This window comes from Pleurodeles waltl, chromosome 9, assembly GCF_031143425.1.
Source record: "Pleurodeles waltl isolate 20211129_DDA chromosome 9, aPleWal1.hap1.20221129, whole genome shotgun sequence".
Lineage (NCBI taxonomy): Eukaryota > Metazoa > Chordata > Amphibia > Caudata > Salamandridae > Pleurodeles > Pleurodeles waltl.
In genome coordinates, this window is record NC_090448.1 from 800119030 (window position 1) to 800142540 (window position 23511).

Genomic DNA, 23511 nt, shown 5'->3' on the forward strand with positions numbered 1-23511 from the left:
AGGCCAGCTGAACAAAGTACCTTCAATCCTCATTAGCAGAGTGCTGCGAGGATTGCACTGAAGATGTGTCACAGAGCTGAAGTGATGCTTCAGTTCCAAGGTGCAGAAAGGCTGCGATTGCGAGGTCCTGCATAGCTGAGGATCCCATTGATGAGGACTTGCGATGCAGAATCCTGCATCAAGGATGTGTTGAGCAGCTAGGGGGTGAATTGGTTCCAAGGAGCTGTGAAGCTGCAATGCAAAGTCCGGTGTACTCTTTGAGGCTGCCGTTGATGAGGGATGTGAGGGCCTGCTCTGAAGAAGCAAAAATGAGAAACCATAAAAAATATATAAATCATTGCTTTCCCAGTAATCACCTGGCTAAAGGGAGTCTGAACCAGGTGTTAGGAGCTGCTGGACTCTGGTTTAGTGTTTTAGTTTGTCGAATCCTTTTAAATTTGTCATGCTGACTGGAGGTCAGTGATTGGTTCACTCCCTCGGCCATGTCCCATGCCGGCCGTAAAATTCAACTACTAAACCATAAAAAAAAGAAAAACTTACCTTAAACTTAGTTGTTCAGGCAATCATTATTCAGGCAAAATCGTTGTTCAGACAGTAGTTGTTCAGTACATCGTTGTAGAGATTTTTTAGTTGTTTAGCAGTAGTGGTTCAGGCAAGGAGTGGTTTAGACCTTGTTGTTCAGGATGTTTCCCCTCCTGCCCAATTGTTGTTCTATTCAAGAGAATGTTTTCTTCAATTGAAAGAAACCTGAGTGGAGAAGTTTTTCGACTCTGATCTACCCGCTGCCGTGCGGCTGGCTATAATTATTAGGCTAGATCGAGTGAAAAAACGAGAAGGAGGATAAGCAATAATTCATAGGGACTGCTTTGAGATCACTAGTGAACCAGTCAAAAAAGCATATTGAAAACCTCTCTTCTGAAATTGTAAATTGGATTGTAACTCAAGGTTTTAGAGCGTATTGGTCTACGGACCCCTGTCCCTTCTGGCCCTAAAATGTCATTTTTGGAAGCCTTTAATGACTTCCTCGTTGCAAGCATACATTATCCAAATTTTACAGTAAAAAGAGATTTAAATATGTATCTAGAAGGTGTATCTAATAAAGATTCTAAAATGTATATTGACAACCTTAATGGATTTGACTAGATATTACTGATAAATACACCTTCACATATTGCAGATCACACTCTTGATGGATTTTTTTCAAATCTTTTAAACCTACAATGTGAGGATACCCTTCCCATTACCTTGTCTGATAACATAATGGTGCGGTTTAGTAGTGGTAATAGTCCTTTGTTCAAGATGAATTAAAACACTAGCCATGTAAAAGACATTAGGACCTTCAGTAAAATTAACAAGAAATAATTATCTGAGATCTTAGAAGCATTGAAACCATCCTTATCCAGCAATCCCATTGAAGCTGCAGATAGATACTTTAATCGGATTATTAAGGCAGCACATCATTTAGCCCCCATTAGGTTGGTGAAAAGCCATAGAACTCGTCCAACTGCCCCTTGATACTCATGTGTGCTTAAGGAACAGAAAAGGACCAGTAGGTGACATGAAAAAGTTTGGAGGAGTAATTACTCCATAGAGGAAAAAACGAAATACAAATTGGTCATTCAGAAGTATAAATCAAGGACCAGGGTGGAAAAGACCAATTATTTAACTGAAATGATCAAACTGGTCACAAATTCCCCCAGAGAGCTATTCCAAATGGTACAGTCTCTTTTACACCCCCCTACTGCCATCTCAATAATCCCCAGTCCACAGCTATGTGACAGACTGTCCAATTGTTTTCTATAAAAAGGTAGAGGAGGTTTACAAGGAGCTTAATGTCAGTCAGAGGGCTAACTGCTCCCTCTGTACAGGATATTCCCCTAGATAATAAATAGGGCTCACTAAATAAGATGCCCCAACCACCCTGTGTCCCCCTAATTTGGTGCAACAGAGTGTGGAATGTATTGCCACACCACTTACCACACTGCTGAATAGCATCATTAAGGTGGTGAGCTTTCCTAGGAAGTGGAAGGAGGCGTCTATTCCATCTGTATAAAAAAAAAAACCTAAATCGGAACGAAGAGAAGAACTATAGTCCGATTTCTCGGCTCCGCATTCAAAAATTATAGAAAGACACTTAAACACCTCGATTTCCGAATTTATTGACCGGAAATGAGACTTTTGATGAAACCTAGTTTGGGTTCAGAAGAGCACACAGTGCGGAATCAGCCTTGGTAGTAGCGACCGAGGAGATCTGCAAAATTATGGACAAAGGTGTAAAGGCTGCAGTGGTCCTTTTAGACATATCCACAGCATTTGATACTGTCAGCCACCCAGTCCTGAAAAGACGGGTAGTAGAAATAGGCAAGGGGTTCATCTCTCAACATCCTCTGTTCCTTTCTTGATTGATAGGGAACAATGGGTGGCCTTAGGAGATTTCACCTCCAAATCGTTCTCCTTGCCGTGTGGTGTCCCACAAGGGTCATCACTAAGACCAACACTATTCAATTTATATTCAACTCCATTAGCAAAATTCATCAGAACTTTCAGCTTTCCAATCATCTCCTATGCTGATGAAACTCAAATAGTAGTATCTATCACTAAAGGCATAGAGGAGTTGGCTGATTGCTTAAGTAATTGTATGAGAGCTATAGTGAATTGAATGAGCAGTCATTGCCTCAAGCTAAATTCTGAGAAGACAGTGGCGTTTATCTTGGGAAATTACATCTCTGTTTGGGACAATGCCACAGAGTCACAGACTCCTGGCCCTATGCCCGTTCCTGTATCAAAACTGAGAAACTAGAGAACAATGTTTGATTCCAAACTCACCTTCATCGATCAGACCAATCAGATTATGTCATCTTGTTTTTTTCTATTTAAAATACTAAAGAAAATTCTGCCTTTTATACCATATAGTCTCAGAAAAACAGTCATCATTGTTCTTTTTTTTCCAGACTGGATTACTGTAATGCCCTTTATTTTGGCATACAGCAAGGGATGGTAAAAAAGATTCAGAGGATACAGAGAACAGCAGCTCATCTGCTTAGTAATATCAAGAAGTTTGACTCTGTTTTGAAAGCTTTGGAGGAACTATATTGGCTCCCGGTTAAGAAGAGGGCAGCATTTAAAGCGTATTGTGCAGCTCACAAAGCTCTTAATTTGGCAGGCCCTGAATATTGCAAGAGAAAGTTCTTGTGGTACTCACCAAAAAGGCATTTACGATCTGCAAGCTCCAAAAAAGTGGTGGTGCCTAGGATTTACAAAGCCTCTTGGGGCAGTAGAGGTTTTGTTTTCCACACCTATAAGCTCTGGAATCATATTCCAGAGCATTTGAGAGACCAATCCAACTTGCAGAATTTTAGAAAACAGCTGAAAACCTGGCTCTTTGCTCTCCCACTGTAGTTTGATCACTGCTGGCTAGAGGATTAGATAGAAGACGCTTAGCACCAAGAGGCCTTTGGGCATACGCTGCACTTTACAAAAAATCTAATCAAATCAAGAAGCGTAACGGTGGTCCTGAAGAGCCGGGTAGCTGATATAGGTCACTGCAGTTGGTGCAATCTGCACAGCAATGACAATGTGTTGATTCTACTCTGGGTTCCGCCACACAGTAGAGGAGATGAGTTGGTTCTGCTGGAGCCACAAAGGATGGCAAAGCACCTTAGGCCCACTTCTAAAGGTCTAGGACTCAGGTGGTACCACTTGACAGGGAAGACTCACAAATGGCAATATCCAGGTGCTGGGTTCAAGGTTGTTGGATTCTTCTATCACTGAGGGTCTAGTCAGGATGCCAGTCAATTAGCCCTTTGAGTCTCTCTGCTGATCTAGACTCAACATATGTAGGTCCAGTCCTTCTGACCCAGGCAAGTGGTCAGCAATCAGCAGTCCAGCAAGGTAGTAGTCTAGCAGGGCAGAAGTCCAGCAGGGCAGCAGTCCAGCCAAGTGGCAGTCTTTAAACTGCACAAGAGTCCTTCCTCCAGGCAGTGTGTCCACACGTCCAGAAGTGTACTGAAGAGTTGGTGTCTGCGTGCCAGTGTTAATACCCAGTTGTGCCTTTGAAGTGCGGATAACCATCTAGAGGTTTCCCTTTAAATTCCCCAGGCATCCTGTTCTCCGTATCCTGGCTCCAGACAATCTACAAGGTGTAGGAAAGTACCATCTTGCCTGGCATGTTACCCCCATATTTCACTGTATATATGTTGTTTTAGTTGTATGTGTCACTGGGACCCTGCCAGCCAGGGCCCCAGTGCTCATAAGTGTGACCTGTATGTGTTACCTGTGTTATGACTAACTGTCTCACTGAGGCTCTGCTAACCAGAACCTCAGTGGTTATGCTCTCTCATTTCTTTCCAAATTGTCACTAACAGACTAGTGACCAATTTCACCAATTTACATTGGCATACTGGAACACCCTTATAATTCCCTAGTATATGGTACTGAGGTACCCAGGGTATTGGGGTTCCAGGAGATCCCTATGGGCTGCAGCATTTCTTGTGCCACCCATAGGGAGCTCTGACAATTCTTACACAGGCCTGCCACTGCAGCCTGAGTGAAATAACGTCCACGTTATTTCACAGCCATTTACCACTGCACTTAAGTAACTTATAAGTCACCTATATGTCTAACCTTTACCTGGTAAAGGTTGGGTGCTAAGTTACTTAGTGTGTGGGCACCCTGGCACTAGTCAAGGTGCCCCCACATTGTTCAGGGCAAATTCCCCGGACTTTGTGAGTGCGGGGACACCATTACACGCGTGCACTATACATAGGTCACTACCTATGTATAGCTTCACAATGGTAACTCTGAATATGGCCATGTAACATGTCTAAGATCATGGAATTGCCCCCCCCAATGCCATCCTGGCATTGGTGAGACAATCCCATGATCCCACGGGTCTCTAGCACAGACCTGGGTACTGCCAAACTACCTTTCCCGGGGTTTCACTGCAGCTGCTGCTGCTGCTAACCCCTCAGACAGGTTTCTGCCCTCCTGGGGTCCAGCCATGCTTGGCCCAGGAAGGCAGAACAAAGAACTTCCTCAGAGAGGGGGTGTTACACCCTCTCCCTTTGGAATAAGGTGTCAGGGCTGGGGAGGAGTAGCCTCCCCCAGCCTCTGGAAATGCTTTGATGGGCACAGATGGTGCCCATCTCTGCATAAGCCAGTCTATACCGGTTCAGGGATCCCCCAGCCCTGCTCTGGTGCGAAAGTGGACAAAGGAAAGGGGAGTGACCACTCCCCTGACCTGCACCTCCCCTGGGAGGTGCCCAGAGCTCCTCCAGTGTGCTCCAGACCTCTGCCATCTTGGAAATAGAGGTGCTGCTGGCACACTTGACTGCTCTGAGTGGCCAGGGCCAGCAGGTGACGTCAGAGACTCCTTCTGATAGGCTCCTTCAGGTGTTGCTAGCCTATCCTCTCTCCTAAGTAGCCAAACCTCCTTTTCTGGCTATTTAGGGTCTCTGCTTTGGGGAATTCTTTAGATAACGAATGCAAGAGCTCATCAGAGTTCCTCTGCATCTCTCTCTTCACCTTCTGCCCAGGAATCGACTGCTGACCGCGCTGGAAGCCTGCAAAACTGCAACAAAGTAGCAAAGACGACTACTGCGACCTTGAAACGCTGATCCTGCCGCCTTCTCAACTGTTTTCCTGGTGGTGCATGCTGTGGGGGTAGTCTGCCTCCTCTCTGCACTAGAAGCTCCGAAGAAATCTCCCGTAGGTCGACGGAATCTTCCCCCTGCAACCGCAGGCACCAAAGAACTGCATCACCGGTCTTCTGGGTCTCCTCTCAGCACAACGAGCGAGGTCCCTTGAACTCAGCAACTCTGTCCAAGTGACTCCCACAGTCCAGTGACTCTTCAGTCCAAGTTTGGTGGAGGTAAATCCTTGCCTCCCCACGCTAGACTGCATTGCTGGGAACTGCGTGTTTTGCAGCTACTCCGGCTCCTGTGTACTCTTCCAGGATTTCCTTTGTGCACAGCCAAGCCTGGGTCCACAGCACTCTAACCTGCAGTGCACGACCTCCTGAGTTGTCCTCCGGCGTCGTGGGACCCTCTTTCGTGACTTCGGGTGAGCTCCGGTTCACTCCACTTCATAGTGCCTGTTCCGGCACCTTTGCGGGTGCTGCCTGCTTCTGAGTGGGCTCCTTCTCTTGCTGGGCGCCCCCTCTATCTCCTCACGCAATTGGCGACATCCTGGTCCCTCCTGAGCCACAGCAGCGTCCAAAAACCCTAACCGCGATCCTTGCAACTAGCAAGGCTTGTTTGTGGTCTTTCTGCACGGAAACACATCTGCACGACTCTTCACGACGTGGGACATCCATCCTCCAAAGGAGAAGTTTCTAGCCCTTGTTGTTCTTGCAGAATCCACAGCTTCTACCATCCGGTGGCAGCTTCTTTGCACCCACAGCTGGCATTTCCTGGGCATCTGCCCACTCCCGACTTGCTTGTGACTTTTGGACTTGGTCCCCTTGTTCCACAGGTACTCTCGTCTGGAAATCCATCGTTGTTGCATTGCTGGTGTTGGTCTTCCTTGCAGAATTCCCCTATCACGACTTCTGTGCTCTCTGGGGAACTTAGGTGCACTTTGCACCCACTTTTCAGGGTCTTGGGGTGGGCTATTTTTCTAACCCTCACTGTTTTCTTACAGTACTAGCGACCCTCTACAAGGTCACATAGGTTTGGGGTCCATTCGTGGTTCGCATTCCACTTCTAGAGTATATGGTTTGTGTTGCCCCTATCCCTATGTGCCCCCATTGCATTCTATTGTGACTATACATTGTTTGCACTGTTTTCTATTGCTATTACTGCATATTTTGGTATTGTGTACATATGTCTTGTGTATATTTGCTATCCTCATACTGAGGGTACTCACTGAGATACTTTTGGCATATTGTCATAAAAATAAAGTACCTTTATTTTTAGTATATCTTTGTATTGTGTTTTCTTATGATATTGTGCATATGACACTAGAGGTACTGTAGGAGCTTCACTCGTCTCCTAGTTCAGCCTAAACTGCTCTGCTAAGCTACCTTTTCTATCAGCCTAAGCTGCTAGACACCCCTCTACACTAATAAGGGATACCTGGGCCTGGTGCAAGGTGTAAGTACCCCTTGGTACCCACTACAAGCCAGTCCAGCCTCCTACATTGGTTGTGCAGCGGTGGGATAAGTACTTGCAACTACTTACCACTTTGTCATATTGTACTTTTCATAAGAGAAAAATATACAAAACAAGTTCAGTGTATGTACACCTAACCAAAAAGTTTTGCTTTTCTTCTCTTACTCTTTCTCTAAGTGCTGAAAAGTACTTCTAAAACTTTCAAAAAGTTCTTAAAAAGTTTTAAAAGTTTTTTCTGTTCCTTAAAAAGTTCTGAAACTTTTTCTTTCTTTTTCTGTCCCTTAAACCTTTTCTATCATGTCTGGTACAGGCCAAACTCTTGATCTGTCCAGCATAGCTTATGACAACCTTAGCTGGAAGGAAGCAAGGAGTCTCTGCTTAGATAGAGGTTTAGGGGTAGGGAAGAATCCCTCAAGACAACTGTTAGTTAATATGCTCATTGAACAGGATAAGACCTTAGTTGGCACATCGGTAGAGAAATTGGCTGATGGTTCACACTCTGACTCTGGGGCACCCCTAGTAAAAGAGTTAGAAAGGAATCTTCCCTGCCTGCCCCCTAGCAAGCCACCTAGCATCACAGTAGGAGTGTTACTTCTGTAGGCCAGAATGTTAGAGTGCCATCTGTTAGGGACAGGTCTCCCTCTGTCCATTCACACCATTCTTCTGTGTCAAGGCATGCCCAACCCACCCTCCCTGAAGACAGATTGTTAGAAAGGGAACTCAATAGATTGAGAGTGGAAGAGTCCAGGCTGAAGCCTAAAAAGCAACATCTGGATCTAGACAGGGAAGCATTTGACTTAGAAAACTAAAGACAGAGGTTGGGGTTTGGACCCCATGGTGGCAGCAGCAGTATTCCAAATAGTCATCCTGCAAAAGAGCATGATTCTAGGAATCTGCACAAGATAGTTCCCCCTTACAAGGAGGGGGATGACATTAACACGTGGTTTGCTGCACTTGAGAGGGCCTGTGTAGTACAGGATGTCCCTCAAAGGCAGTGGGCTGCTATCCATTGGCTATCTTTCAGTGGAAAGGGTAGGGATAGGCTCCTTTGTGAAGGAAAGTGATGCCAATAATTTTACAGTTCTTAAGAATGCACTCCTAGATGGTTATGGCTTAACCACTGAACAGTACAGGATCAAGTTCAGAGAAACCAAAAAGGAGTCTTCACAAGACTGGGTAGACTTTGTTGACGTTCAGTGAAGGCCTTGGAGGGGTGGTTACATGGCAGTAAAGTTTCTGACTATGAAAGCCTGTATAACTTAATCCTGAGAGAGCATATTCTTAATAATTGTGTGTCTGATTTGTTACACCAGTACCTGGTAGACTCTGATCTGACCTCTCCCCAAGAATTGGGAAAGAAGGCAGACAAATGGGTCAGAACAAGGGTGAACAGAAAAGTTCATACAGGGGGTGACAAGGATGGCAAGAAGAAGGATGGTAAGTCTTCTGACAAGGGTGGGGACAAATCTAAAAATGAGTCTTCATCAGGCCCACAAAAACACTCTGGTGGGGGTGGTGGGCCCAAATCCTCTTCAAATCAAAACAAAGAAAAGAAACCATGGTGCTATTTATGTCAAATAAAAGGCCATTGGACAACAGATCCCAGTTGTCCAAAGAAAAGCACCAAGCCTCCCACTACCACAACCCCTACTGCTACACCTAGTGCCCCTAGTAATAGCAGTGGTGGTGGGAGCAAACCTACTAATAGCCAATCCAAGGGAGTAGCTGGGCTCACTTTTGGTAATTTAGTTGGGGTTGGTCTTGTTAGGGAGACCACAGAGGCTGTGTTAGTCTCTGAGGGGGCCATTGATTTGGCCACCTTGGTTGCTTGTCCCCTTAATATGGATAAGTACAAGCAACTGCCCCTAATAAATGGTGTTGAGGTTCAGGCCTACAGGGACACAGGTGCCAGTGTTACCATGGTAAGAGAGAAACTGGTCCACACTGAACAACACCTACTTGGTCACCAGTACCAAGTGACTGATGCTCATAACAACACACTTACCTACCCCATGGCTGTTGTAAATCTCAACTGGGGGGGCGGGGGTTACTGGTCCAAAGAAAGTTGTGGTTGCCTCAGATTTACCTGTAGACTGTCTACTAGGGAACGATTTAGAGACATCAGCTTGGGCAGAAGTGGAGTTGGAGGCTCATGCAGCAATGCTGGGCATTCCAGGGCATAATTTTGCTTTGACTAGGGCTCAGGCCAAAAAGCAAAAAGGACAGGGTGACTTGGATCCTGGAAAAATGGACCAAGTGCTCCCTAAAGCTAGGGTTAGTAAAGGTAAAACACTACCTACTATCCCTCCCTCTACAGTGGATTCAACTTCTGAGGAAGAAGAATTTCCACCCTGTGCAGAACCTACATCAGAGGAGCTGGAAGCAGACACTGCTGATCTTTTGGGTGAAGGGGGGCCTGCCAGGGAGGAGCTGAGTGTGGCACAGCATACCTGTCCCACACTAGAGGGTCTAAGACAGCAAGCTGTCAAACAAGCAAATGGGGATGTCAGTGACTCTCACAGAGTTTACTGGGAGGACAACCTCTTGTATACTGAAGCAAGGGATCCAAAACCTGGAGCTGCCAGGAGATTGGTGATTCCTCAACAATACAGATGGTTCCTCCTAACTCTAGCCCACAACATTAGTTGGACATTTGGGGCAAATGAAAACTTGGGACAGGCTTGTCCCCTTGTTTCATTGGCCTAGAATGTCAGAGGACACAAAGGAATTTTGCAAGTCCTGTGAAACCTGTCAAGCCAGTGGCAAAACAGGTGGCACTCCAAAGGCACCCCTTATTCCACTGCCTGTGGTTGGGGTTCCCTTTGAAAGGGTAGGGGTTGACATAGTTGGCCCCCTTGACCCTCCTACTGCTTCAGGCAATAGGTTTATTTTGGTGGTAGTGGACCATGCCACCAGATATCCTGAAGTAATTCCTCTAAGGCCCACTACAGCTCCTGCAGTGGCAAAGGCCCTCCTGGGAATCCTTTCCAGGGTGGGCTTCCCAAAAGAGGTGGTATCAGACAGGGGAAGCAATTTCATGTCTGCTTACTTAAAGGCCATGTGGAAGAAATGTGGTGTGACATACAAGTTCACCACACCCTATCATCCACAAACAAATGGACTGGTTGAGAGGTTTAATAAAACTCTCAAAGGAATGATAATGGGACTACCTGAAAAACTCAGCAGGAGATGGGATGTCATGTTACCTTGCCTCCTTTTTGCTTACAGGGAGGTACCCCAAAAAGGAGTGGGCTTCAGCCCATTTGAACTCCTATTTGGACACCCTGTGAGAGGTCCTCTAACACTTGTTAGGGAGGGTTGGGAACAACCTTTAAAAGCTCCTAAGCAAGACATAGTGGACTATATACTTGGCCTAAGATCTAGGATGGCTGAGTACATGAAAAAGGCCAGTAAAAACCTTCAGGCCAGCCAAGAGCTCCAAAAGCAATGGCATGACCAGAAGGCTGTTCTGATTCAGTACCAACCAGGGCAGAAAGTGTGGGTCTTGGAGCCTGTGGCCCCAAGAGCACTCCAAGACAAATGGAGTGGACCCCACATTATTGTTGAGAAAAAGGGAGAAGTCACCTACTTAGTTGACTTAGGCACTGCCAGGAGTCCCCTTAGGGTGCTCCATGTCAATCGCCTTAAACCCTACTATGACAGGGCTGATCTCACCCTGCTCATGGCAACAGATGAAGGACAGGAAGAAGAGAGTGACCCTCTCCCTGATCTCTTCTCTTCCACAGAACAAGATGCTCTAGTGAAAGGTGTAGTTCTGGCAGATTGTCTTACTGCTGAGCAGAAAGACCACTGCATAAATCTCCTGCGTCAGTTTTCTGAACTCCTTTCTACTGTCCCAGGCACCACTTCTTGGTGTGAGCACACTATAGATACTGGAGACAGCTTGCCTGTCAAAAGTAAGATCTATAGGCAGACTGACCATGTCAGGGACTGCATAAAACAAGAGGTTCAGAAAATGCTTGAAATGGGAGTGGTTGAGCACTCTGAAAGTCCATGGGCCTCTCCTGTGGTACTTGTACCAAAACCTCATTCCAAAGATGGAAAAAAGGAAATGCGGTTTTGTGTAGATTATTGAGGTCTCAACCAGGTAACCAAAACCGATGCTCACCCTATACCCAGGGCAGATGAGCTAATAGATACACTGACATCTGCCAAGTATCTAAGCACCTTTGATTTGACTGCAGGGTATTGGCAGATCAAGTTATCAGAGGATGCAAAAGCAAAAACTGCATTTTCAACCATTGGAGGGCACTATCAATTCACAGTAATGCCTTTTGGGTTGAAAAATGCACCTGACACTTTTCAGAGGTTGGTGAATACAGTCCTGCAAGGGTTGGAGGCTTTTAGTGCAGCATATCTAGATGATATACCTGTCTTTAGCTCCAGCTGGGATGATCACCTGGTTCACCTACGGAAAGTTTTGGAGGCCCTGCAAAAGGCAGGCCTCACTATCAAGGCTTCAAAGTGCCAGATAGGGCAGGGCAAAGTGGTTTATCTGGGACACCTTGTAGGTGGAGAACAGATTGCACCACTTCAGGGGAAAATCCAAACTATTATAGATTGGGTTCCCCCTACAACTCAGACACAGGTAAGAGCCTTCTTAGGCCTCACTGGGTATTACAGGAGGTTCATAAAGAACTATGGCTCCATTGCAGCCCCTCTTAATGACCTCACATCTAAGAAAATGCCTAAAAAGGTATTATGGACAGCTAGCTGTCAGAAAGCTTTTGAGCAGCTGAAGCAGGCCATGTGCTCTGCACCTGTCCTGAAAAGCCCCTGTTACTCCAAAAAATTCATTGTCCAAACTGATGCATCTGAATTAGGGGTAGGGGCAGTCTTATCACAACTTAATTCTGAGGGCCAGGATCAATCTGTTGCTTTTATCAGCAGGAGGTTGACCCCTAGAGAAAAGCGTTGGTCTGCCATAGAGAGGGAGGCCTTTGCTGTGGTCTGGGCACTGAAGAAGTTGAGGCCATACCTGTTTGGCACTCACTTCATTGTTCAGACAGACCACAAACCTCTACTTTGGCTAAAACAAATGAAAGGTGAAAACCCTAAATTATTGAGGTGGTCCATATCTCTACAGGGGATGGACTATACAGTGGAACATAGACCTGGGAGTACCCACTCCAATGCAGATGGACTCTCCAGATATTTCCACTTAGACAATGAAGACTCATCAGGTCATGGCTAGTCTTATTGTCCTTCGTTTAGGGAGGGGGTTGTGTAGGAAAGTACCATCTTGCCTGGCATGTTACCCCCATATTTCACTGTATATATGTTGTTTTAGTTGTATGTGTCGCTGGGACCCTGCCAGCCAGGGCCCCAGTGCTCATAAGTGTGCCCTGTATGTGTTACCTGTGTTATGACTAACTGTCTCACTGAGGCTCTGCTAACCAGAACCTCAGTGGTTATGCTCTCTCATTTCTTTCCAAATTGTCACTAACAGGCTAGTGACCAATTTCACCAATTTACATTGGCATACTGGAACACCCTTATAATTCCCTAGTATATGGTACTGAGGTACCCAGGGTATTGGGGTTCCAGGAGATCCCTATGGGCTGCAGCATTTCTTGTGCCACCCATAGGGAGCTCTGACAATTCTTACACAGGCCTGCCACTGCAGCCTGAGTGAAATAACGTCCACGTTATTTCACAGCCATTTACCACTGCACTTAAGTAACTTATAAGTCACCTATATGTCTAACCTTTACCTGGTAAAGGTTGGGTGATAAGTTACTTAGTGTGTGGGCACCCTGGCACTAGCCAAGGTGCCCCCACATTGTTCAGGGCAAATTCCCCGAACTTTGTGAGTGCGGGGACACCATTACACGCGTGCACTATACATAGGTCACTACCTATGTATAGCTTCACAATGGTAACTCCGAATATGGCCATGTAACATGTCTAAGATCATGGAATTGCCCCCCCCCAATGCCATCCTGGCATTGGTGAGACAATCCCATGATCCCACGGGTCTCTAGCACAGACCCGGGTACTGCCAAACTACCTTTCCCGGGGTTTCACTGCAGCTGCTGCTGCTGCCAATCCCTCAGACAGGTTTCTGCCCTCCTGGGGTCCAGCCAGGCTTGGCCCAGGAAGGCAGAACAAAGAACTTCCTCAGAGAGAGGGTGTTACACCCTCTCCCTTTGGAATAAGGTGTCAGGGCTGGGGAGGAGTAGCCTCCCCCAGCCTCTGGAAATGCTTTGATGGGCACAGATGGTGCCCATCTCTGCATAAGCCAGTCTACACCGGTTCAGGGATCCCCCAGCCCTGCTCTGGCGCGAAACTGGACAAAGGAAAGGGTAGTGACCACTCCCCTGACCTGCACCTCCCCTGGGAGGTGCCCAGAGCTCCTCCAGTGTGCTCCAGACCTCTGCCATCTTGGAAACAGAGGTGCTGCTGGCACACTTGACTGCTCTGAGTGGCCAGGGCCAGCAGGTGACATCAGAGACTCCTTCTGATAGGCTCCTTCAGGTGTTGCTAGCCTATCTCCTAAGTAGCCAAACCTCCTTTTCTGGCTATTTAGGGTCTCTGCTTTGGGGGATTCTTTAGATAACGAATGCAAGAGCTCATCAGAGTTCCTCTGCATCTCTCTCTTCACCTTCTGCCCAGGAATCGACTGCTGACCGCCCTGGAAGCCTGCAAAACTGCAACAAAGTAGCAAAGACGACTACTGCGACCTTGTAACGCTGATCCTGCCGCCTTCTCGACTGTTTTCCTGGTGGTGCATGCTGTGGGGGTAGTCTGCCTCCTCTCTGCACTAGAAGCTCCGAAGAAATCTCCCGTGGGTCGACGGAATCTTCCCCCTGCAACCGCAGGCACCAAAGAACTGCATCACCAGTCCTCTGGGTCTCCTCTCAGCACGACGAGCGAGGTCCCTTGAACTCAGCAACTCTGTCCAAGTGACTCCCACAGTCCAGTGACTCTTCAGTCCAAGTTTGGTGGAGGTAGGTCCTTGCCTCCCCACGCTAGACTGCATTGCTGGGAACCGCGTGTTTTGCAGCTACTCCGGCTCCTGTGCACTCTTCCAGGATTTCCTTTGTGCACAGCCAAGCCTGGGTCCCCGGCACTCTAACCTGCAGTGCACGACCTCCTGAGTTGTCCTCCGGCATCGTGGGACCCTCTATCGTGACTTCGGCTGAGCTCCGGTTCACTCCACTTTGTAGTGCCTGTTCTGGCACTTCTGCGGGTGCTGCCTGCTTCTGAGTGGGCTCCTTCTCTTGCTGGGCACCCCCTCTATCTCCTCACGCAATTGGCGACATCCTGGTCCCTCCTGGGCCACAGCAGCATCTAAAATCCTTATCCGCGATCCTTGCAGCTAGCAAGGCTTGTTCGCGGTCTTTCTGCACGGAAACACCTCTGCACGACTCTTCACGACGTGGGACATCCATTCTCCAAAGGGGAAGTTTCTAGCCCTTGTCGTTCTTGCAGAATCCACAGCTTCTACCATCCGGTGGCAGATTCTTTACACCCATAGCTGGCATTTCCTTGGCATCTGCCCACTCCCGACTTGCTTGTGACTTTTGGACTTGGTCCCCTTGTTCCACAGGTACTCTCGTCTGGAAATCCATCGTTGTTGCATTGCTGGTGTTGGTCTTCCTTGCAGAATTCCCCTATCACGACTTCTGTGCTCTCTGGGGAACTTAGGTGCACTTTGCACCCACTTTTCAGGGTCTTGGGGTGGGCTATTTTTCTAACCCTCACTGTTTTCTTACAGTCCCAGCGACCCTCTACAAGGTCACATAGGTTTGGGGTCCATTCGTGGTTCGCATTCCACTTCTAGAGTATATGGTTTGTGTTGCCCCTATCCCTATGTACCCCCTTTGCATTCTATTGTGACTATACATTGTTTGCACTGTTTTCTATTGCTATTACTGCATATTTTGGTATTGTGTACATATATCTTGTGTATATTTGCTATCCTCATACTGAGGGTACTCACTGAGATACTTTTGGCATATTGTCATAAAAATAAAGTACCTTTATTTTTAGTATATCTGTGTATTGTGTTTTCTTATGATATTGTGCATATGACACTAGTGGTACTGTAGGAGCTTCACTCGTCTCCTAGTTCAGAATAAGCTGCTCTGCTAAGCTACCTTTTCTATCAGCCTAAGCTGCTAGACACCCCTCTACACTAATAAGGGATACCTGGGCCTGGTGCAAGGTGTAAGTACCCCTTGGTACCCACTACAAGCCAGTCCAGCCTCCTACACAAGGGATGTGCATCCCTTTCTGTGGAGGCAGGACATAGCCTATGGAAGTGCAAGGTAGAGCTGACCTTAGCTCCGCCGTTTCATCCTGGCCGTGGTGGCCCATCCAGACACACCTAAGCTCTCTATTGTGTGTGGCTGTTTAGAGGGAATACACAAAGCCCAACTGTCAGCTACACCCAGTCATATGACCCAGAGACAGGCTGCAGTCACTAAATGGCTAAAGCAGGAAAATTGCAACTTTTTAAAAGTGGCATGTTCAAAATTTAATTTTAAATCAATCTTCACCATAATTTAGGATTTTTCATTATGATTCCAAAGAGACCAAACATCAGCTGAATACCTTCTCCGATTTGGAAATTATAGCTAACTAAGTGTAATGGGGTAACTACATTGTTATCTTATGGGAGAAGCAAACCTTGCAGTTGTTTACTACCAGGACATGTAAGGCTTAAAATTACATGTCCTACATTTTAAATACATTGTACTATGCCTTGTGGGCTCTTTAAGACCTACCCTAGGGGTGACTTGGCTGTATCAAAAAGGAAGGTTTGGGCCTGGTAAAATGTGTATTTTGCCAGGCCGAAGTGGCAGTTTAAAAACAGCACACACAGGCTGCAATGGAAGACCTGAGATGTTTAAAAGGCTACTTAAATGGGTGGCTCAATCAGTGCTCCAGGCCCACTGGTAGATTTAATTTACAGGCCCTGGGCACAGGTAGTACCATTTTACTAGGGATTTATAAGTAATTTAAATATGCCAGTTGAGGATAATCCAATTTAACCATGTTCTAAGAGGTGAGGACATGCACCTTAGCATTGATCAGCAGTGGTAACGTGTTCAGAGTCCTAAGGTCAGAAAAAACAAGATCAGCACAAATGGAGGAGAAAGGCAACCCTAAGGCTGACAGGTTCAAAGTGTGTTATACTGGGCTGGACTAGTGCATTGTAGAGTGTTGGAAAGTGTCATAGAATGAAGTACAGTAGATTGTCACAGAGTAGATTAAAGTGTTGAACAATGTAGTGGGTGGTGTAGAGTCCAGTACAGTATGGCAGAGTGAAGTGGGCTAGACTGCCATAGAGTCGAGTTGTATAGAGTAAGGTAAAGTAGAGTGGCATAGAGTGTAGTAGTGGAGTACAGTGGAGCTCAGTGGAGTGGGGTCTGATAGAAAAGTGTATATTAATTGGGTGGAGCAGCATACAGAGAGTTGCATAGAGTGGAATAGAATGTTATAAAGTGCTATAGAGTAAAGTAGAGTGCAGTACAGTGGTACTGAAAGTAATACATTGTTGTACAGTGTAGTGCTATACAGTGGAGTATAGTGTGGTACAGTGGAGGGGCAAAGATTGGAGTGGGATTGAGTGGAGTGATGTACAGTGGGATGGTGTACAGTGGAGTGACATAGAGGGGAGTGGCATAGAGTGGAGCTGCATAAAATGGAATAGCTTACATTATACTAGCATACACTGAAATAGGGTACAGTGGAGTAGCATAGGGTAGAGTGGCTTAACAATGTAGTGACATACACTAGAATGCTGTGGTGTGGAGTAGATTGGACTAGTGTACAGTGGAGTGGCTTGGAGTGTGGTGGCATACAGTGGAGTGGCATACAGCGGAATGGGGTACAGTGGAGTGGCATAGAGTTGAGAGGTGTAGAGTGTAGCTGTGCACAGTGGATTAGCATGCAATGGAGTGCCATAGACTGAAATGGGGTACAGTGGAGTGTTGTAGAGTAGAGTGATATTCAGTAGAATGGTATATAGTGGAGTGAGGTATAGTGTTGTGGTGTACAGTAGAATAGTGTAGACTGGAATGGTGTATAGAGGTGTGACATACTGTGTAGAGATGTTGAGTGTTGTAGAGTGGAGCAGGATAGAGAGTAGTAGGGTAGACTGGAGGGATGTACAATGTAATAGAGCACTGAGGAGTGCTGTAGAGTGTTGTGGCTTAGAGTGGGGTGCCGTAGAGTAGAGAGGCATACAGTGGAGTAGCATACAGTGGAGAGGTATAAAGTGGAATAATGTTGAATGTTACTGGCTTAGATTGAAGTAAAGCAGAGTGGAGTGGCATATAGTATAATAGTGTAGAGTAGAGCGGTGTATAATGGAGTGCTGTACAGTGAAATAGCATAGAGGGTAGTAGGGTAGAGTGGTTTGGCGTAGGGTGGATTGGCAAAGAGTGGATTGGCGTATAATTCAGTGATGTGCAATGTAATACTATACAGTGAATTGTCATCTAGTGGAATGGCATAGAATAGAATAGCCTAGAGTGCAATGTTATAGAGTTGAATTATGTGTAGTGGAATAACGTACAGTGGAGTAGCATAGAGTGGAGTGCCAGGAAAATGCATTATTAGGTACAATGTTAATATTTGTTACAATGTGTGACTAGTGCAAGTGGTCTCAAAGTTGCACGTTTTAAAATAGGTATTGATATACTTTGATGTGACACATCACAGTATGATTGCAGCATACCCTAGACATGTGCACAATAAAGCAATATGTAATTGTCTAATGGTTGTGTTTACTAAACACAATTGGCAGTCATACTGTTTTAAGCACAGCTTGGCTGTGTTCTGCATTTCGCTGCATTTTGGGTTAGGGTATAGGTAAGCAATAGGTTTTACTGTTGTCCCCTACCCATTGCCAATTTGTTAAAGTGTTTTTAGGTATGCCAGCAGTACTTGCCAGACTTTTTTCTAAAGATTTAAATATGCTAAAAATAGAAAATATACTGTAATACACTATGGGGGTAATTCTAACTTTGGAGGAGGTGTTAATCCGTCCCAAAAGTGACGGAAAAGTGACGGATTTACCACCAGCCGTATTACGAGTCCATTATATCCTATGGAACTCGTAATACGGCTGGTGGTATATCCGTCACTTTACCGTCACTTTTGGGACGGATTAACACTCCTCCAAAGTTAGAATAACCCCCTATATATGTGTAATATAGAGTAGTGCATAGTATTTTTAAGTTTCTTAAGATAATTATTCTTTTTTTAAAATTTATTTTCAGCATTGCTGTACTTCGAGTTTACTACCACAGTACTTCGTACATTTAAAAAAAATGTATAGAAACTTATCTTTGACCGCCAGGGTTGTAATGAGGGCCATAATTGCTTTTACTATTGTTCTGTCACGAAATACCAAGACATTTTGAGAAAATACTCCAACAACAGATATCCTTGAGTTAAAATATCTTATAACTTAAAGAATACTTATCCTACTTACCTGTTGTAGGAGGCTGGCCTGGTTTGTAGTGGGAACTTAAGGTACTTACCCCTTATACCAGGTCCAGTTATCCCTTATTAGTGAAATGTAGGCAGTGTTCTAGCAGCTTCAGCTGTCTAGAGGTAGCTGTAGCAGAGCAGCTTAGGCTGAACTAGGAGACATGCAAAGCTCTTGCAATACCATTATAGTTACACAGAACATATACACAATAAAAGACAATACTCAGTGTTACCAAAAATAAAGTTACTTTATTTTAGTGACACAAGACGTTAAATATCTTAGAGACAATACTCCTTCTGGAGGTAAGTATTATACACAATATATACACTAGTAACCAAAATCAGGTAAGTAAACAGTCATACAAAAGTGCAAACAGTAGAAAATACAATGGATTGTTATGGGCCTAGGGGCAACACAAACCATATACTAAAATAGTGGAATGCGAATCACGAATTCCCCCTAGGCAAGTGTAGTGTGTAGAGGGGCGCTGAGAGTGTAGGAAAACACCAAATGTAAGCAAAGTACCCCGCCGAAGAACCCAGGAAAGCAGGAGTAAAGTACAGCAAGTTTCCACAGAACACACTTTGTCGTGATAAGAGATTTTGCAAGAACCAAGCAAGACTGCAAACAATGGATTCCTGGACCTGAAGACCTGTGGAGAGAGGAGACAAAGTCCAGAAGTCGAAGAAGAAACCAGGAAGGACAGAAGCCCCTGCCAACCTAGAAGATGGTGCAAAAGTGGATTCTCCGGTAAGAAGAACAGTACAGCAGAGCACCAAAGTAGATGGCTGCGGGTTCCTGCTTGGCTCAGGTGGTGTCCCACGTCGAGTTGTTGGATGCAGGCTGTTTATGTTGCTTCAGCAAGCCTTGGTTCAATCAAGTATGCGGTTTGCGTCAAAAAGGAGCTGCCTGGATCCAGGAGGGACCTAGGGGTCTCAACTCGGACTGAGGAGACAGAGGGCACTCTCAGCACTTCAGAGAGTCCTCTGGAGACCAGGCAGCACCCACGGGAGTCCCAGAACATTGGGACAAAGAAGATGCAAAGTGTGGTCATCGCAGCACTACAAAGGAAGGTCCCACACCGCGGGAGAACAACTCAGCGAGTTGTGCATCACAGGATGGAGTGCTGGGGACCTGGGCTACACTGTGCATGAATGATTCTTGGAAGAAGTACACAGAAGCCCAAGGAGCTGGAGAAGACGAGATGCACAGGGATACTATCGCACAGGGAGCCAAGCTATTACCTCCAACAAATTTGGACAGCTGGACCTTGAGACAGTCTGGGTCACTTTGGTCCAGGAAGCATGCTCGTCATCAGGAGAGGAGTCCCAGAGTACCGGTCGTCGTCGCAGAAGGTGCCTGCTGAAGCAGAGAAGTGACTTCGTCACTCCACAGACGATTCCTTCGGTTCTTCTGGTGCAGGGTGAAGACAGGCAGTCCTCAGAGCATGCACAACTTTGAAACCGTTGCAAATGCTGGCTGGAGCTGAAGTTGCAGGTCACAGAAGTCGTCCTGGATACTTTGTTGCAGTTACAGCGGTTCCTGGAGCAGTCTGCAGTTGATCCGACGGTCAAAAGCTGAAGCAGAGGATGCAGAGGATTACTGGAGGAGTCTTTCAAACTGAATCTGGTGAAACACCCAGAGGAGAGACCCTAAATAGCCCTAACAAGGGGATTGGCGACCTACCCAGGTATGCACCTATCAGGAGGGGTCTCTGACATCACCTGCTGGACTGGCCACTCAGAGATCTCCAGAGTGTCCCCAAACCTTGGAAATCCAAGATGGCTAATGCCAGAGACACACTGGAGGAGCTCTGGGCACCACCCCTGGGGTGGTGATGGACAGGGAAGTGGTCACTCCCCTTTCCTTTGTCCAGTTTCACGCCAGAGCAGGGACTGGGGGTCCCTGAACTGGTGTAGACTGGCTTCTGCAAGGAGGGCACCATCTGTGCACTTCAAAGCATTTCCAGAGGGTCTGGGAGGCAACCCCGACCAAGCCTGTAACACATATTTCCAAATGGAGAGGGTGTAACACCCTCCTCCCAAAGGAAATGCATTGTTCTGCTTCCTGGGATTGAGCAGCTCAGTCCTCAGGAGGGCAGAAACCTGTCTGTGAGGTGGCAGCAGCTGGGGCTGCAGTGGAAACCTCAGAGAGCTGGTTTGGCAGTACTGGGGGTCCATGTTGAAGCCTCAGGGTGCATGGGATTGGTCACCCAATACCACATTTGGAATGGTGGGACAAGTCCATGATCTGAGACAACTCACATGGCCATATTTGGAGTTACCATTGCGAAGCTACATATATGTATTGACATATAAGTAGTGCACGTGTGTAACAGTATCCCAGTACTCACGAAGTCCAGGGAATTGGCTCTGGACAACGTGGGGGCACCTTTGCTAGTGCAAGGGTGCCCTCACACACAGTAAATTTGCACCTAGCCGTCAGTAAATGAAGGTTAGACAAACAGGTGACTTATAAGTTACTTAAGTGCAGTGAAAAGGGCTGTGAAATAGTGTGGTAGGTACCATATTCTAGGGACTTGGGGGGGTCCAGTGTGCCAATTAGAATTGGAATATGGAGTCCCTAAACTATAGTGACAAATCTGCTAAGTGTAGAGAGCATAAGCACTGGAGTTATGGTTAGCAAAACTTCAGTGACACAGTTAAGCATACTGACAACATACACATAGGCCACAAACTATGAGCACTGGGGTCCTGGCTAGCAGGATCCCAGTGAGACAGGCAAAACACACTGACAAATAGTGTTTTTACTATGAGCACTGGGGTCCTAGCTAGCAGGATCCCAGTGAGACAGTAAAAAGACACTGACAAATACTCACAAACAGGCCATAAATGGGGGTAACCATGAAAGAAAGAGGCTACTTTTTCACACCTGTGGTACCTAAAAGGATCATGTGTGCACCATAATGTATAATCCTGCCAAATTCCATGTAAATCAGTTCAGCCATTTAGATGCAATGTGAGATACAAAAGTCTATTGAAAATGCATTTGTGGAAAAACATGTTTTGGGACTCCCCTTATCTTTGCCCCACTTTACCAATCACCACAACATTTTCCTTCCTCTCCTAATGTAGAAAATGTATATGATTGGAAAGCTTTGTGGAGAAATGTCAAACAGGGTCAAAGTTATTAGCAACCAAAATTGGGAATTTCTGTACCTGGGAATCCTAGCTATAACTACAGAGTGGCTACCACCACTGAAAAAAACAAAGGTTGAAGTGATGCCATAATTAGGCAAAAAGTCAGTTAAAATGTACCATTTTCAACTAAAAAACACTAACATTTACCACTTATAGTTAACTGAGGTAACTATAAATCGCCCCATGAAGTATTTATAACTTGTGCCCAAGCTGTGTAGTGCTTTTACCATCACATATTAGGTCACTCATACCATGTTCAGAGGCAGCACTGAAACCTCCCTAATGACATCTGAAATTACATAATTTATGACAACACTGTCCGTGATGGGGGGTAAGTTATAATTACTTCTTGGGGAGAGTTATGGTTACTTTAGTTGCTTTTTTGAGTTTAGTGAATTTCTGAGGTATTTTTTAATGTAAAATAAGATATTATTACCAGACCTAACAACAGTGTCACTTTAACAGTTGTTATTTCCAGTGAATTTCTGAGATTTTTTAACATAAAGTAACAAGAGGTGCCATTTTAAGTAAGGCCGACCTCGTGGCTTTGACAAACAGTCAGAAGACCAAAATATAAATTGCTGCGCCATTGGGTTTAGCAAAGGGTCAATATATGAACCTATATAAAGCAGACCTATTGGCTCTGTCAAAAACTCACCACAATAACAGTAGCCATATTCCAAAGTAACCCTTATAAATGCACACACTGACAATGCATAATATTTATTTCCTCAATTTGCTTTAAAATAAAGCAGTTTTTTTCAAAACATCTTTAAACGTGTCTATGTGTCTTTTTAAACACTCTTCATGCCACAAAATGCAGCCCCAAAAAGGGTCCACACACTCTAGTGGAACACCTTACAGCTCCAACTTGGAGTGCTTTAAAAAATGGAAAGCTGCCCTGGGGTCATGCATTTAATAATCAAGGAGACCTACACCAGAATACAGAGAAAAATGTATAAATAATTCCTTGAAGGGCACATTGGGGTGCTCCTGGTCGAGAGCAGTGGTTAATAAATGAGCCGCTCCTGCTGTTGATTTATTATTCATTTTTGAATTTTTGAAATTATTTTTTGAGTTTCAGTCCCACCCAGAACACCCACCTTTTATTTAAAGTTGAAGACTGCTGAAGGTGCCGGTAGGAGCCACCTTTGTTTCTTTGTTTCTTTTTTTCAGTGAATTTCTAAATTTTTGTCAATAACCTAACTATAAATGTCACTTTAATGTTTTTTTTCAGTACATTTCTTTGTTATTTTTGTCTAAGTCACTGTCAATATATAAAAGGCAGGCCCATTGGTTTTGTCAAGGCATCATTTCAATGGCTGTCATAAACATTTATCTAAAGCATTTATAATCAAAACAATATTAAACAAGTGTTAGACTTTTTTACACTCATCAAGCCAGGTAGCAGAGCAATAGGAACAAGCACAAGGGGTCCCTGCATTCCCTTAGCTAAAGAGCAAAAGATCCAGATCGACAATGCCTACACAAAGGTCAACTGTTTTCTGTGGTCATGTTATATAGACCTCAAGAAAGATCAGGTTATTTTCTTCAGTATTTCAGCAGAACCCCATAAACTTACAAAAATGCTGGTGGTCGTCTTGCCCAGATTAGGGCACCACCATGCATGAAAAAGTATTAAAATTAGCCCAAGAAGGGTATCATGGTGTGTTCCTTCACGGGGCAATGAATGATAAATGAGCGACTCCATCCCATAATTTATTGTTCTTTGTCCTTTATTTTATATTTTTTATTTAGAGAGGGCAATAAA

The 23511-nt window shown here is 45.4% G+C and overlaps 1 protein-coding gene across 1 annotated transcript in view; it reads right to left on the minus strand.

Moving 5' to 3' along the window:
• Positions 1 to 23511, minus strand: part of LOC138259998 (solute carrier family 22 member 6-A-like) — an 850707-nt gene that overhangs the window by 489640 nt on the left and 337556 nt on the right. The window lies entirely within an intron of this gene.